Consider the following 18,757-nt stretch of genomic DNA (forward strand, 5'->3'; position numbering starts at 1 on the left):
TTTGTCATACAAACCATAATTATTATTGGATTGCGGAGATTAAACAAATCGATTCCCTAGTAACTGTTATAACTGATACATTTTTTGAGCGACAATTTGAAACTAAATCTAGTATTATTTAAATTTGATTATTTTAATTGCAGACTTTTTTTATTAACCCCAATTATTGTGTACGCAACGTTTCTTTTATTTAAATCGCTGAGTACGAAGCATCAAGCTATTTTTTAATTAATTGACAGTGATCTTTAATGTATGTCATAATATAAATTGAAATCAATCTTAATTAAAGCTTGAGCGGTTGGTTTGTAATAAGTTTTGTAAATGTTGCTGTAGGATATGTATGCACAATAAATACTAACGCTCTGGCATATTGTGATGGTGATATGATTATATATTGCACAATGAATATGTGATGATGTTCTTGTGATAATATTGAGGCTATAATTAGTTTTTGAATTAAGCTAGCTAATTTCAAATAAGATACAAACACATCCCAATCCTAAAATTATCAGTAAGTTATAGTATTGTTTGCCTCTAGGCGCATAATAAGTTGAAGGCCTAGTTTATCTGTTAATCCTCGCCCCATGTGGTGTCCCAGTGGGTACACTGATATTAATACACGATGTATTGGTCTACAATTAAATCTCTTATAAAAACATGTCTCTCAGGTGACTGAAAAATGGCTGTGTAGATACAACAAATACTACTACAACGGAGACTAAGATAACACATGTAACAATTAATTTGTCTTCCTTGCGTTCTTCTTATACGACAAACACTTCTAAAACAAAAAAGCAAAAAGCCGCTACTGCTACTGCTTCGGCTACTCTTACTGCTACTGCTACTGCTACTTCTGCCGCTGCCGCTGCCGCTGCCACTGCCACTGCCGCTGCCACTGCCGCTGCCACTGCCGCTGCCACTGCCGCTGCCGCTGCCACTGCCGCTGCCACTGCCGCTGCCACTGCCACTGCTACTGCCACTGCCGCTGCCAGTGCTGCTGCTGCTACTGATAGTGCTACTGCCACTGCTACTGCCACTGCTACTGCTACTGCCACTGCCGCTGCCACTGCCGCTGCTGCTGTTGCTTCTGATAGTGCTACTGTTACTGCTGCTGCTGCTGCTGCTGCTGCTTCTGCTGCTGTTGCTGCTGCTACTGTTACTGCTACTAATACGGCTACTGATACTGCTACTTCGACTGCTACTGCTAGTGCTACTGCTACTGCTACTGCTACTGCTACTGATTCTGTTACTGCTACTGCTGCTGCTGCTGCTGCTGCTGCTGCTGCTACTGCTACTATTGATAATAATTCTCCTTCTACTTCTCTTTCTAATATTGCTAGCGATGCTTCATAATTTATTTTTAAATGTATCATTTTGTTAAAACAGGAAAGAACTGTTATATATATTTTCTTAAAGGGATCTTTTCACGCTTTGGTAAATTGACAAAATTGAAAAAAGTTGTTTCAGATTCGTAAGTTTTCGTTTTAGTTATGATATTTGTGAGGAAACAGTAATACTGAACATTAACCATGCTCTAATATAGCCATTATATGCATCTTTTGACGATTTTAAAACCTAAAAATTATAAAGCGTTGCAACGCGAAACGATTGAATAATTTGGAGAGTTCTGTTTTTGTCGTTAAATTTTGTGAAACTACGAAGATTGCTTATATAAGGTATAAAATACGTCGAGAAAGTGTACTCGGCGGAATAGCTCAGTAGGCATAAGCGTTTATACTACAGGACTCTGCCAGGACTCCAGGGGTCACTGGTTCGAACCCTGCTCCGGGCAATGTACATTTCCTTTTTTTTTTTTTCTTGATTTTTTACTGGAGCTTTTATGATCCAATGTTTACATTTATCAATATAAAGCATTTAATGAATAAGTTAAAAAAAATGCCAAAATCTGTGAAAAGGCCCCTTTAAAGGTGTAAAGAATCTAAACTTTTCTGCGATTAAAGTTTTATTTAACTGGATTAGTATAGGCCACATAACAGACGCTATTGTACTGATTTGTACTAAACAACATTTTGTCATAATCAACAGTTTTAACATGCCGCAGTTTCCTTGGAAGTTGACCTTTGATTGGAGTTATGTATAAAACATTAACAAGGTATTTGTTGACAGTTTGTCCTGTCACAATTATATATTAGTTGAGCCAAACGTGTGATAAAGATCCCTTTTGGGGTGGCGATAAATACTATTTATATTGTTCAACAGTGGGAGACTGAGAAAACATATGTTACAATTAATTTGTCTGCTTTGCCTGCTTCTTCTTTATATATTTTTCTTGCTAATCGTTTAAGTTTAGTTTTAGTTAAGTAGGTATATCAATTTACATTTTTTGATAGATATTTATTTGGATAGTAATAGTATGTTTTATTTGACTTGACATCATTGAACCGGTTTATTCATTGATAAGATCGGGATCTCCACAGGTGTTTAATCTCGATTGTTAGGTGGGGAGAACGGTCCGAATGATAATGTTGTCGTCGGCTTACGAATCACATTTCACAAGTTTTAGACAAATATGCATACGTTATAAACCTAATTTAAGTATTACATAGATAATAACTTATCTTTATTTTGATGAACTACGTTTAAGGTATAAAACTATAATTATCTATGTGTTGTGTGCCGCATACATACCATCTTGCTTTTTTAAATTTGATCACAACGGTCCGAAGTCATAAACATTCATTATGCATGGTTGCTAAAGCACAGTGTATACTAACTAACCTATGTTTATTGTTGTTTGCTAGGGTTATTATTATTATTATGTTTTATTTTTTTTATTTTGGGGGGGTGGGAGGGCTTTTATAGAAGATTTCAACTAGTCCTTCAATTAACGAAAAAAAAATATTGGTATAGGAAATATAAAAGAGTAATAGACAGCTTCATTCATGCTGTTCTATTATGGTGTTTTAACGCATATAATTATGTATGGTTGATGAAGCACATTGTATGCTACCGATGTTTATTGTTGTTTGATGATGATGTCAAGTTGGTGTTGCTGTTGTTGTTAATGATGATGATGAGGAGGAGGAGGAGGAGGAAGAAGAAGAAGAAGAAGAAGATGATGATGATGATGATGGTGGTGGTGGTAGTAGTGACGACGACGACGATGATGATGATTTTGATTATGATAATGAGATTTGAATTAAATTAATGCCAAAGATTTTTCTTTTTAGCGGCCAAATGCAGATATCTGCGCTCGGCCGCTGTAAGGGTTATGTAATATTTGCAATCTACATAGGAGTCAATAGCAGATACCAAGCACCATATGCTTATGAGAAACAAAAGCAAAATATTGGCAATCGCTGAAATCTCGAATATGACTTAATCATTTTATTAAATGAAAACCGGTAACTATTTTAAACGGTTATTATATTGCAACAACTTAGCGGTGTTTATCCAAAAGACCATTGTTATAATTACAGGGACGTCAATAGGCCAAACTATTCAGGAAATATGATTTGAGTCGTCAAGGATAGATTTTGAGATCAATGTACGTCCGATGAGATTTAAAGGGAGTTGGAGGCGTAGGGACAGATTCGTTCGAGTACGCGATCATTTGAGAACAAATTATGTTGAAGCTTTATCGGAATTCCGGAAATTTGCGATCGGTACCGATTTTTCCTGGTTCTTTTTTATTGATTCTGATAAATTAGCGGCCGGCACGGACATGAATATTAACTGACGAAAACCTCTTCGCTACTTTCCGAAAATCTTCGACATGTTGCAAATATCCGTAATATTCCGCATTGTACTCACCAGAAATTGCAACTAGAAAGACTACAATAAATCAGTTAGCTACGGCTCGGGCGGGGATTTACCTTTTATCCCTGTAAGGGACCTAATGCCCCAGACTACCGGCTATTTTTTCCGGAATTCGAACTTGATACACTTGATATCCCTGAATTAAATATTTATATCCGCAATTTTGATCTCTAGAGTGCTGACTGTTAGTATTGTATTTGACTGGAATGACTGTCGATTATGTGTTTTTAAGATTAAAACAAGCTTACGAAGAACTTTGTGTTTGCTTTTTTGTACGCTTTCTTTTTAAAAATGTATTGTCCGCCACGGACGCAACAATTGACCAAATGTACCAGATTGTGGTCTCTTTAAAGTGCTATGTTTTTACTGCCGTGATATCTTTAACAAACTACACATTATTGATCGTGGACGTTTTATACTCTTATTGAATTTGTTTCCCCAAAATATGCTCTTCTATTAGTAGATGTTTAGGTGACGATGTTCTAATTATAGATCTTACACGGCCAAGAAACACTAGATAGGTCTTTGCAAAGAGAGCTGTTGGATATCGTGAATGCGTTCAATGTGGCCTGTTTATTTCAGAAAGCTATGTGCAATGTTTTATGGGGATTTCTATCAAATTGCCAATTGCAAAATTTGATTTAATTCATTCGGACCTACAAGCGGGAAACTTCTTCATTAAAATTCAATGGGCTTTTAAGAAGTTCGTTGAAAGGCCAAATTTGACGTTAAACAGCAACGCCGAAAAAATTGCTACTCAGTCTTATTTATCACTTTTTTTGTAAGATTTACCAGTAGACGTTCTTCAGTGAAATTAAGCAAACACACAGTGCCGACAAATATGGAAGGGTATTTAGGTAAAAATTACATCCTTCTTTGTGACTGTGTCATGATTCTTGATGGTACTTTCAATTAGTATGTAGACACCTTTTCATGCTTGATGACACTTACATCTTGCCTGATGTCCAATGTCTATTTACATTCTGCTTAATGGTATCATGCATGTGTACAGATGCAACATTCTTGTTCGTTAATTGCATGCTGCATATGTGTATGTTGGTTTGTGCAGAGAGACTTGTGCAATAGGCGCAGTGCATAATGAAATCAAATATTAATGCGTTTAATAAATTAACGCGATGGTAAGATGTGAGTTTCACCCAAGCACAAAGCAACATACTATCATGCATGATACAATGATGTCAATTGACAGTCATTCCGAAATGCTACGGAGGACTACGGAAATTTACGGCGTATAACGGAAATTTTATGTTATAGGAGAAGTTGCGCACCTTTGTAAGATATTTGCTACTGAACCGAAATTAACCGCGTGTTTGTAGACTTAACTTTTTTTTGGTTAATGACTAACCATAATTTGTGTACAGTAATTTACCTTCAATAACCAAAGAAAGTCTATGGATATATTTCAATATATGCTACTAATGCATGTATGCAGAGCTCCAGATAAGACGCTTAAAGTCGTAAAAAATTGAATTAAATTTAGTAAAAAAGTAGACTTAAATTCTGTGCGTACGGTTACACATTGGAAAAATAAAATAAGAATTCAAAATGTGTGATCATGCGTAAAACTCAATATCAATGCATATAATGTAAACATATTATCAATGAGTTCCCACTCGTCTAGGCCCTCATTACAATTATGAAATCAACAGCACTTTAACGTTATTATGAATAACAGACCATCTTTACAACAGTCGAAAAGCCGAACGTTTTCCATTATCTGGTCCTTTTATCGCAAAAAGTCTGCTGTAACCCGGCAATTGTCATTAGCTCTTCTTAGACTATAAACCTAAATGCGGATGTGCCAAAAATTATATTTACCTGAAAAAAAAAAGAATTAATAATAGACTTTAAGGCTGGATTATTATAGAGTGTAAACCAAGATTTTGCTGAAAAAGTTATCTGGAACTTTGCATGTATGTTGAGAGGAAATCGATTACATAATTTCAAATTTACTAGAGTACTTTTATATTGCACCACATAAAAAATGCTTGAAAACTATAATATTGAAGTGCACATATAAACTTTATTATAGATGGGTAGGTATTTCGTGTCAATCTCTTTCACATATGAAAGAGCTGTTGGTCATGCTGCTTTAAGTACATATAGATGCATGACACAATTTAGATTAAGCAAAATAAAACACTAGGTATTTGCCAAGAGTCAAATATATACGAGCAGTAAGAGCGTAATCGTGCAAAGCGAGACTTACTCATGTAGAATTGAAACTCTTATTGCTTTCTTTCGAAATAATTTCATGTGTCCGATCTAAAATGCAATATGCCCGGTGTTTTTTTTTGCGGATTAATGTTCCGTTTTAGATCCATAATTAACGAATGCCTCAATATTTTCAAAAATTAACACCGGAATAATGTTCACCGACATTTTTTCATACAGATTGGATATAAATATTATAGAGCTTAACAAAAAATACATTAAGCCCTGTTCTCCCGGCACTCGTGCTGGACACACAGGTGGTTAGCGTGTGGCTATGATAATAATTAGTGAAAACATCTTTTTGAATGATAAATAATCATATTAAAACGAAAATTCAAATTTTCTATATAAAAAAAAATCACTACCGTTTTATATATAACAAGGTATCCAACTCGAAATCATCCGAAAACGGGGTGCATCGTTTTGAGCAGCCATTACTAAATTAATTTTGCAGCGATTTTCATGACCCGGTCTTATTCAACGCAGAAATGAATTTCCTTTTAGAAAATGTATATATATTGTTATATTTCTACACATGCTGGGTCACATTTTAAGAAATAAAGCTATACATAATTCGCTTGACCCAGTTGTTATCGATCAGACCGTATTTATGAATGAAATCTCCAGTTGTAAAGACACAACTCCGCATTGGAGCAATGAAATCACTCTTGTGTTTAAAATGTCAGTTGGTTGAAATGTATGTAAACAAAGGTTTGAAAATGCGCTGGACAGTTAGTTTTGATGCATAATTCTACGGCAAGCACGGTAAGAATGTTTTTTTCATACGTTTTATTGAATTATGGTATCGAGGTTCGTGAACTTTGCAGGGAAAATGCCCATTTCCCCGTGAAGATTTCAGTCATGAATACTGTCTGATCGATCACAGCTGGGTCACGGGAGTTGTGTATCGTGTTATTTTTTAAAAGTTGACCCAGTATTTGTAAAAATATTGCAAGACATATACATTTCCAGAAAGGAAATTTATTTCTGCGTTGAATAAGACCAAGATCGTGAAAATCGCTGCAAAATTGATGAAGTAATGGCTGTTTAAAACGATGCATCCCGTTTTCGGATGATTTCGAGTTGGATACCTTGTTGAATATATATTTAACTTATTTTTTTTAAGAAAAGTTGATTTTTCGTTATAATATGATTACTTATCATTCCAAAATATGTTTTCACTAACTAGTATTATAGCCACACGCTAACCACCTGTAGCTGGACACTTTTAAAAAACACTATACAAATTCAAGTACTTATGCACTTAATTGATTGTAAACAATGACGGTTGAAATCCGTGCGTGGGAATTTTTCTGGTAACCAAGAGCGACGTCAACGTTCATGACAAACCTGTTTATATGACATTTATTTATTGATTGTTTCCAACTTGATTGAAAATTATGTTTTATGATATTTTAATACATGTAGATGAAGTAGTTGTTTTCTCAACGAGGAGTACAATAGTTGTACAGTACTAGACACGAGTACTTGTAACTTTCAGGTTTCTCTGTATACCACAGACATTATATAGTCATAAAATGATAAATATGTGTTTATAGAAATTGTAATTATAGCATGGTAAACAGACTAGAGAAATCTGAAAGTTTCACGCACAGGTCTGTGGCAATGGGGGTTTGGGCTACTTTATAAATATGAGGTCGATATGCAATGCACATCGGTAGATTACGTCTACTGTAATTATTTGGACTAGGGAAGGGCCACAATTCCAACACATCAGCCCCGTTATGTTCTTAATAAAATACATGTATAATTTCTTGAGTGCCAATTGCATCTTACAAATATCAAAAACATTCACGGCAGTCAATTCATTGTGTAAACTTACTGGTCTTCATGGCAATAATGAACGTATTTAGTTTAATGGAGTTTATATAACGAAGGGAACTAATTCAGCTTATTCAGTTTACTAGTCAAAATGATTCGGATGTTTTCGCTTTTTTTTCCGAAAAGTAATTTATTCAACATACGGAAAATAAACGCGCGCCACCTGATGTCATAATTTAGTAACTTGCATTCTGCTTACTGCCTGTTGCTAACTGCCGTTGTTAATGACGCTTAGTGGCAAAACCGATTATGACTGGTTTCAGGAATAATGAACACACAAACATTGGATAGTCACCAAGCATGTTGAAACAATCATCAAGTATAACCGATAGAGAACAAGCATGTTGGAACTGTCATGAAGCATGTTAGAATAAACATCACGCATAATGTAAATATTATTTATGAATGATGTAATGTTGCAGCAATCATCAAGTATAAACGAATAGACAACAAGCATGTTGGAATTGTCATAAAGCAAATTAGAATAAGCATCAGTCATAATGTAAATATTCACCACGAATGATGTAACTTTTACCTAAATATCCTTCCATAGACATGTGATGTTACTAAAATAGACATAGAGATTTGAGCATTGGGAGTGACCTAATCATACTGTGCTTTAGCAGTATTACGGAATACCGTTAGTGCCATCGTGGTTACACATTAAAATCCAGAGGGCGAGAACGCGAAAACGCGATAGTACGATGGCGACAATGTGACAATACGATGATGACAGGGTGACAATACGATGGCGACAATGCGATAGTACGATGGCGACAATGCGAGAACGCGATAATACGATGACGACAATCAGACAGTGCGATGACGACAGTGCGACAATACGATGGCGACAGTGAGATAGTACGATGGCGACAATACTACAGTTCGATAGTGCGATAATACGATGACGACAGTGCGAAAATACGATGACGACAGTGCGACAATACGATGGCGATAGCCGACAGTGCGATAGTACGATGGTGCCAATGCGATAACGCGATAGTATGATGGCGGCAATTCGAAAATGCGATGGCGACAGTGCGACAATACGATGGCGACAATGCGATAGAACGATGGCGACATTGCGATGATACCACGGCGACAGTACGATATGACTATCGCATTGTCGCCCCGTACTATCGCACTGCCGCCATTGTATTGTCGCACTGTCGCATTGTCGTCATCGTACTAGCGCGTTTTCGCAATCGTACGAACGCATTGTCGCCATCGTATTGTCGCACTGTCGTCATCGTACTTTCGCGTTCTCGCATTCTCGCCCTCTGGATTTTAATGAGTAACCACGGTGGCCCTAACGGTATTTTGTACAGTAAAGTGCGTAAAATCTGGTTTGGAATAACAATTTTTATGCCGAAAACAGATGTTGAAAACCCGACTTTGTTTTATAAGTAGTAGTCTAAATATACAATGAGTTTTCCGAGCATTAAATAAACATATTAAAATAAAATTCATGTTCGTATCAGTTGAAGTTCTTGTAAATAGTAGAAGCAAAGAACACAATAAAACGCTGATTGGGCTTACTAATTTGAGGCAAGAAAAAACACATCGCGCTATTATATATAACATATAACGCGCATCCGCAAAGTTCGAGCGCCCGTCTCGGTGCCGTCGTTTCCGGTGAAAGTTTCGCACAGGAGCTACCGAGTTTGGATATGAGACCACGAATCATGGCTTGACTTTATATATCAGTCAGCGTAGTACCTGACCAGACTGCGCGGTTGGACAAGCTAGGATGGACCAACTTCGGCCGCATATGACATAAGACCCATTTTCGCATGACGCGGGTCATCTGACCTTTATAATGTGTATATAGCTTTGAATGGAATTTGCACATAGTTTTTGGCATGGACTTATTGTTATGTTAATGTGTTGCACGCTTTCAAAAGCAGAGGGCATATATAAGATCAATTATACTACGGAGTTCATTTTCTGTTGCAAAATGAAATGCAATAAAGATTGTTACTCAGCGGTGTGTACAGTATGACAGCGTTGTCTGTCTGCGATGCATTTATACTGGTTCTAAGCTGGCATACTCACCAATTGGACTCAACCATCTGCTCGAACAAGAAATGATAAGTTCTACTAGCATAAACCTTGAATTGTAACTCATTTTAAAAATATTCATGTTATTTATATTATTCAATTTATTATTCAAAATTATAATTATTATTTCCTTTATTGTTGTTTTTCGCATTAAGAAACTTATTCGGCTTACGAAACTGAAAAATCCCATTGGAAAAAAATCCCATGGGAGAAAAAATCCCATGGGAGAAAAAATCCCATGGGATTTAAAAATCCCATGGGTTTAAAAATCCCATGGGGTTTTTTGTTTTTTTTTAAAAACGACTAAACGCATTAAAATATCGTAGTTGTTCATCATTTCATAAAATATGATGTTTCTGAAAGTTTCATGAATAAATCTCTCAAAATAAGAAAAAAATCCCATGGGATTTTTTTCTCCCATTTTAAAATGGGATTTTTTTATTACTAAATATTTTTATATATAATTGGCATAAAACCAATATACAGTCCTTAAATAACGTTAAAATACTTGCAAACGAAAATAAAACACGTTTTTTAAAATGTTCAAAATCCCATGGGATTTTTCTCCCATTTGCAAATTATGGGAGAAAAATAATCCCATGGGAGAAAAAATCCCATGGGAAAATCGAAATCCCATGGGAAAATGCAAAAATCCCATGGGCACCCCAACTTTGCTTATAAATTTCATAGTGAAGAAAAGGCGTTTTTTGAGTGAAAATAACCAATTATTAATCAACGATAAGACTTTTATCGCATACTATGTCTCAAAGTAGCAAATCTTTAAGAAAAAGGGTACTTAAGTTTGCGAAATTTCGGTTTCGAAAAGTTTTTCCGGTGGCCGTTTTTATTGATTTTGAAAAACAAATGTGAATGTAACTAAAGGTTTCATCATAGAAGTTAAACAAGAACAAGATCTGGCATCAATCATAAACCACACACATGCAGTCACAGTACATATTCAAAAATGAGTGGTTTTACATTTTCATAAAATACCAACTCTCTTAACCACAGGCATGCATGCACACATTCAAAAACACATCCATAAACATGCACGCATATACAGGTGAGAAAAGAAAAACTTATAAAAGGCACAATATAAAACATAGAAGTAGAATTTTACTTTTCTCTTTTGACAAGTATACTTCCTTTCTCACATATGTTCATAAACACACAGAATTACATGCACACACACATCACGCACAATTGTTCTAGAGTTTTTTCTCATCAATTTTAACGTTCAACAACTGTTCCTTATTAATTCTAGAACACTTTCAGTATGATAACAGAAGTTCAGTTCTAGTTGATGTGTTCCAGTACAATTCTAGAAAAGTTCCGAAGGTTAACTTCAAATATTTAAGTCTGAAACCAACTTTCTAGAAAACGAATTCCCATGCAGACAGCCAGTATTCAAGTACCGAGCATAGTTAATAATAATACATAACAAATTAACAACTGTTGTAAATTTGTTATTTATTATACTATGCTCAGTACTGTTGAACACGGACTTAATTCAATTATCCAAGTTTCAAATTCCTAAATTAAAAAAACAACAAATAAATTAAGACAAAAAACAAACACAAAATACAATTCACAAAATAAATAACTGGTCCTTTATATACAAGAAGTAACCAAAATAAAACATGTCACCAGCCACAGACTGCCAGGCTTAACACAGAGGCTAGTTTTTAAAAATGTTTGTCCAAGTCTTTCACTGCCATTTTCTTTTTCTTCTGAGAATATTGAACACCAGTCACTGCCTACGGGTCCTTTTTGGTATGAGGTACATTGTATACTGCTCACATGTGCTCTACAGAATAAAAAATCATAAAAATGTCTAAAGCAAAGAGTTATTTACATTCAAACTATAACAAGAGATTGCAAAGAAATATGGTCCACTACCTGTTAAACTTCACTATTTTAAGTTTGTTAAATATATTTGTTGCCATAGCAACCAGAATTCTTGCATTATAAACAACATGAAAATACGTGCAAAATGTCCTTATTGTCATCTGTTCATGTTTCAAGTTTCATGAAAAAATACTTAGAACTTTTAAAGTTATCACAGGATCCAGAAAAGTGTAACTGACTTAGACCAATATATTGAATTCCAAAAAGACAAAATACTTTCAGGTGGTTAACATTAAATAACTTATCTAGCCCAGGGCATGACAATATTTACCATGAATTTGTGGCCCTGTAAGTCCTCTAGGTAAATGCGCTTAAAGAGCCGCTTTGCTGTTGGATTATTTCCCTGCCAAACTCTGCAGTATCTTCCATCAACTGGTCAATGGTAATTAAAACACATAATGAAAATGTATAGGGAACGTAATTCATGAATTGTTTTAAATATTATGTTGTTAAATGGTCTTTAGAAAGAGAACTAAAAACGAAGTGAATACATCGCAAAGCACTAAGCATAACTTAATTTGTTGGTATGATTAGTACAAATTTATTATTGCTATAATTAGAATGATGTGTAATTCTATTGATATGAAAATGCACACTCAGATACCTAAAAAACAATTCCATTGGTTTAATTTTTTATTTACAAGCAAATACGTTGAATTGATATACCCCCGCCAACATGCTTCTGGACACATAAGTATTATATTTGACACTCAAACAAGCATTTTTTAAAGATAAAAAGACCATAACCCCGTTTTTAACAGATAGTGTACAATTCCATTTGGCGTGCATCATCCTCTTATCCATATATATACTCGAACCAGGTTTCAATGAAATCCGCCAAAGCACTTCCAGGATATGGCCTTGGGCACACAAAAGCATTTTTTCATGATACAAAGGGCAATAATTCTGTTATTAACTAATGGTGTACAATGCCATTTGGCATGCATCATCCTCTTATCCATATACATACTCATACCAAGTTTCAGTGAAATCTGCCAAAGCACTTCCAAGATATGGCTACGGACGGATGGAAAGACGGACAGACGGAAGGATGGAAGGACGGACAGACAACGCCAAAACAATATCCCTCCGCCTATGGCGGGTGATAATAATAAACATTAACACCATTAAAGAGCATTGAGTGCTCAACATGCACAGAACAAAACTTCCTTAGCCTGCAGTTCTATAACCTTGCATGATAAAATTCCGATACTACATTCAACGTTATTAATTTCTCCACATAGGTCTTATTCCTTCCTTTTTCAACCTGCAAAGTCCACTAAGTGAAAATTTGGGTGACAGCTGCTTTTAAACTAATATTTGCCATACTAAAACCTCAAATATCACATAAAAAGGTCAACAATAATGTCATAAGAAGATTATATTTAAAGGAATATTTAGAAATAATAAAATTCACAAACCTTCAGTCGTTGATATATTCCTAGACAGACTGCTCAAACACTGTATGCATCACTCTTTAGTAATATTTCATGTCACTTTCCAAATGATATAAATACATAAGTATTTTAAGAAAGTGTTTTTAATGGAAAAACTAATAAACTCTTCTGTTTGTTAAATTTCCTTAACTTTATTTTAACAAGTTAAACCAGTACATTGTCCACCATGTTTCATGTTTCAATCTAACAGGTAAACTTTCTGTATTTGAATTCAGCCAATTAGAAAAGGCTGTTATATCTTATAACCAATAGATTTGCAGCAAACATACCCAACATCTGATGTACAACACATGCTTGGCTTATCAGATAGATTGTTATTTGACAACCTGGACTGGCTGAGTTTGATATTGAGAAAAAACAGTGTGTATACCACTTGGACAGGGTTAAGGAATTTAAACTTGTAGAAAATGCTTTGAAAGTAACAACTTCTCCTACTTCTGCAGAACTACTTCTTTAATTACTACAGAATCAACAACACCACCACCAACAACAACAGCAACAATAACAGCAGCAACAACAACATCAGCAACAACAACAGCAGCAACAGCAGCAGCAACAACTGCTACTACAGCAACAACTGCTACTACTGCTACTTCTATTGCTACTACTATTGCTACAGAAACTGTTAATGCTACTACTTCTACTACTGCTACTACCACCACAACCTCTACTGATATAAAAAACACTTCTGCTACTACATCAATTACTACAACAACAACACCTACTACAACAACAACAACCACTACTACTAATACAGCTACTACATCTACAACTACTACTACTACTGCTGCTGCTGCTGTCGCTACTATGAAGTCTATTTGGCTATTTGTAAGTGTAAGGTGTTCTATATGTGTTCTTATTCCCCATTAGAACTTTTGTAGAACTTACTGTTTCTTAAAGCGTTCTAGATGTGTTCTATAACTAAATTTTAAAACATTTTTAGAAATTTTTGACCATATTTTGTCCTTGAAATGTTCTAAAAAGGTTCTTGAAATTATTGGCATAGTTTCAGTCCTCAGCCATTTTCCACAAATGTTCTGGATTTATTCTAAAAAAACTGTTTTGGAACATTCCAGAACATACGTTTTAAAACACAGATATGGAACAGTTCCAGAACTGTTCCAATTTCTAGAACAAATTTATAATTATCTTTATTGCATTTTCTTTTAAATACAAAATACATGATGCAAATAAATTCATACATGTATTAAACTACAAATACATTTCAGACAACCAGCGAACATTTTCTAAGTTATTTTCCATTGATTTCCATCCAAGAAAATGTATAAGTTATTTTCCATAACGATTTCCGTTGAAAAAAATGGCTAAGTCCAACTTTCCATAATGTTTTCCATACATTCCGTGGAAATGCATGGAATTTTAGTCGAGATTCCGTGGAATTCCATAACAGCTTCAGATGGAAAATTGACAAGTGGATGGAATTCCATCAAATTCCATGGATTTCCATCTATTTCCGTAGAATTCCATAATATTTTCTATGGAATTCCATAGAAAAATGCTAATGACTATGGCAGATCTACAGACGGGATGTTTTCCCTACCACATGAACACAGAAATATTCAAAAATAAAGTCATGGCAAGTGCCCGTACAGAGAATTGTGTCTTCAAATAAATGAAGATTTTGTTTTTAGAGGGTATAGCATTGAACACCAAAAGTATTTAGTGTATTGTAACCTTCATACGCGTCTTAAATAAACTATGGCGTATCGTTTTAGTCATTGTTTTGTCAGTTTTGTTAAAGTAAAAAAATACAATTGTTAACTGTTTTCGTTAGATGTTGTATATAATAAAAGGAATATTACGCTAGTCAATTGTTCCAAGAGTTTGTATCACTCTCGTGGCTTGTGCTCTTTCGCATCACACTCGAGGCTCCGCCTCTCGTGTGAAACGTCATCACACAAGCCACTCGAGTGATACAAACTCTTGGAACAATTGACTAGCGTAATATTCCGTATTTATTCCATCCGTCAATCCGTCGTTCCGTCCGTGACATGTTCTATATATTTAACCGAATACTACTACTTCTGCTGCTACTACTGCTACAGCTACTTATGCTACTACTACTACTACTTCTACTACTACTACTACTACTACTACTACTACTACTACTACTACTAACAGTATCCAGATTAAGTTTGCAAATCCAGATTATTTGCAAACTTATTTTTTTTATTTATTGAACAATTGTTATGAAATTGTGCATATTTGTAGGGGACAATGAGTACATACATATATTTGAAAAAAAAAGTTAAAATGTTTTTGGAAAAAAGAGTTATTTGATGATAAAGTTGGAATTTCAACGGGGTTTTGGCTCCCCCGGTAAGAATTGCAATTCTCCCACGGATGATTTTTCCAGACGGGAGAATTTTACCTATATTTTACAAAAAAAATAATTTAAATATAATGCTTTGTTTTCTGTTCCAATGTTTACAAATACACATGCTCAAGTCATAATTGTAAGAAATATGTACTTAAATAAGAAAATAAAGTGTTTGTAGATTTTCTTCCCCCGTGGGTTTTTACGGGTGCACCCGCCAAACTCCCATTTCCATTAAACTCCAGTGGGAGGTTAGACGGGTCCCCCGTGGGAGGTTTGACGGGGGACCCAGTCAAACTCCCATTTTCAATGAACCCCAATGGGGGTTTGACGGGGCCCCCCGCCCATTTACAAAGAACTCCTCGTGCAAGTTTGACAGGGGGGGGGGTGATTCAGACTTCAATAAACATTTAATACCCATTGCAATATATTCCATTGTATAAAGACACCAAACTTAATTAAATAATTTATGTTTTCTTTTTAAGGTGTCAAAATCAATTTATAATGATTGAATTTTCTTAAATCAGTACCAAAATGTATGTTAAATACAATGTCTTTTTGGTAAGGGATTAGACCCACATATCGATATTTCTGTAAAGATGAGACCAAGATGAATTTAAAACGTTCAATAATTTTGAAAGTGACTTGTCTCGAAAATATATTACATTTACCTTTTGAAAATCCAAACGTTGCTTTTATCCATTACTGTGATGATAAATACAATTCAGAAAGACAATAACATTGGAAACATACTTATTGTCATTCGGACTTGTATTTCTTTTGTTGTTTATTCCCGTGTAAAAGTTTTGGAAGTTTTTTGCTCGAAACTTTGCTTGTAATGTCGTACCTTAGTGTACCGGTTACATTCCACAAGTTTTTACACAAAATGCCTGAATATGGCAGTGTGTTAGGTTCATTGTTTTGTTACTGTAGTTGTTTGTTTTTTATCATTAACAACACGGTGCACTGGTGGCGTTATTATCAGAGAAATGAGGGAGTCTTCTTGCAACATACTGTACTGGCTACAGTACATTGCAACATAACAAATACAAGCAGTTTCAATTATGGGACACAGCATCACTTCTCCAATAGAATCGAAGATGTTGAAATACATTTGAGTTATATATGCAGTTTCAGTTATTTACTGGGGTGGGGTTTCTAATGAGGATACATTGTATGATATCCCAGACGTTAGTGCCTGTGCTTTTTTTCTCTAAACAAACAAACATTTTACCTCAAGGACTTTGATCACTATTAATTATTGTGTATAAAATACAAAATACCACACAAAACTGAAACATATTTGATATAACCTTATCAGCAGCATGATTTCCTTTCTAAATGTAACAAAAACTTAATTTCAATCATGAACTTGATATTTCAAGAAAACAGGAAACCAAAAAAAGGTGGAACCATCAAATGCCTAGAATTGTGAATCATGCAAGCCAGAGTTCTCGAGTTACGATTGTTGTGTCCTGCACTTCTATACACCACAACCTATCTTTGTTCGAAGTTTGATGCCATTAGGCCTTAATGTAATTACGTTATGACCCGGACAATTCAAAAGCGAGATAAATATAGTAATTCAGGGGCTATAGCTATAATTCTTTACACTAATCTTCTCATCAATAAGATATATCCATATATGAAGTTTCATGTGAATAGGTGTTATAGTTAACGAGTTATAGTCCGGACAAAGACTCGAAGCTGCCTGACCCCTGGCATGACATAGGTAACCCTTTAATATGCCCTTTATTAGATGGACGTATATAAAAGACAAATGGAAAGGATGAAAAAAAGCAGTAATTAGTTTTATCAGAGACAAATAACAGAGATAGGCAGCTCGCCAAATATCGGCTAGCTATCGCATGTCAAATGGTTTTGGCGAGACAAGTCTAAGCGCGCAACTGTTTGTTGGTTGCAACGGTAGATAACATGCTTATCAACATTTCTAAAACACGCTTTTGCATTCCATTTTTTATATGAAACAAATATACTATCATTTATTATTAAAATGATAATGTATGTAGTATTATCACTCAATTGTAATGTGTCAATTAAAACAAGAGATTGCCAAGCAATATGTTCCCCTACAGGTGAAAGTTCACCATTTTTATTTTTTATTTGTTGCCATAGCAACCACAATTCTTAAGGTAGGAACAAAATGAAATGACGTGCATAATCTCTCTTTTGCCATCTATCCATGTTTCAAGTTTCATGTAAAAATATACAAAACTTTCAAAGTTATCGCATGATCCAAAAAAGTGTGACGGACTGACAGACTGACTGACGGACAGAGCGCAAACCAAAAGTCCCCTCCGGTTTTACTGGTAGGGGACAAGTCATCACATGCCGCATTGTTTTATTTCCGGTATTTAAAGTTGGCCTTTGTAATAAGATAAAGGAGCGATCAGAATCTTACAACAAACAACTAATTATAGGTTGTTTTAATTAGATTTTTGTTTTTCATTTTTATTGCAGTGTTTAAATTTGATCAATCTGAATGCCATTAACCTGTAGTATAATTTGAATAAAGCTCTACATTTTTTTTTTCTTATGGAGAGAATCTATTCTCGGTCTGTATATGATCTGTATATACTCAGCTGTATATGGTCTTTGTTCTCTTTAATTACCACTAAATTCAATGCACAATTTTACCAATTATAAATAACATTACCATCTAGAAATCGTCAGACCCGTATACTGTGCCATTCTCCGATATTTACCATATCGATCAAGTTATTTAGTCACTTTTCTGTGTTTCTTCACTATGTCTTCGACGGATTTTGTGTCATAGGAGGACGAGGATTTAAATCTGGATTTACTTCTAGGTATACCGATGATGATGAGCACTGTGATAGTGAATTTGTTCAGCACATTAATCAGTCAGTTGTGTATAAGTGCCCAGAATGCAAAAAGTTAATGAAAAGAATATATGGATTCTATTTATTGTTAACAAGAGTGCCAAACTGTCACAAGACAACCCCGTTCGAAGGTTTTTGACACCATGCTCAATGCTTGCAATGCACTAAGTGACCTCAAGACCAAGTTATTTACCCAGTATGACCCGTATTTGAACTTAACCTACATATCATCTAGACACAACTTCTGACCAAATTTGGAAAGATCGGGTGAA

The sequence above is a fragment of the Dreissena polymorpha genome, chromosome 14 (assembly GCF_020536995.1).
Source record: "Dreissena polymorpha isolate Duluth1 chromosome 14, UMN_Dpol_1.0, whole genome shotgun sequence".
In the NCBI taxonomy this organism is placed as follows: domain Eukaryota; kingdom Metazoa; phylum Mollusca; class Bivalvia; order Myida; family Dreissenidae; genus Dreissena; species Dreissena polymorpha.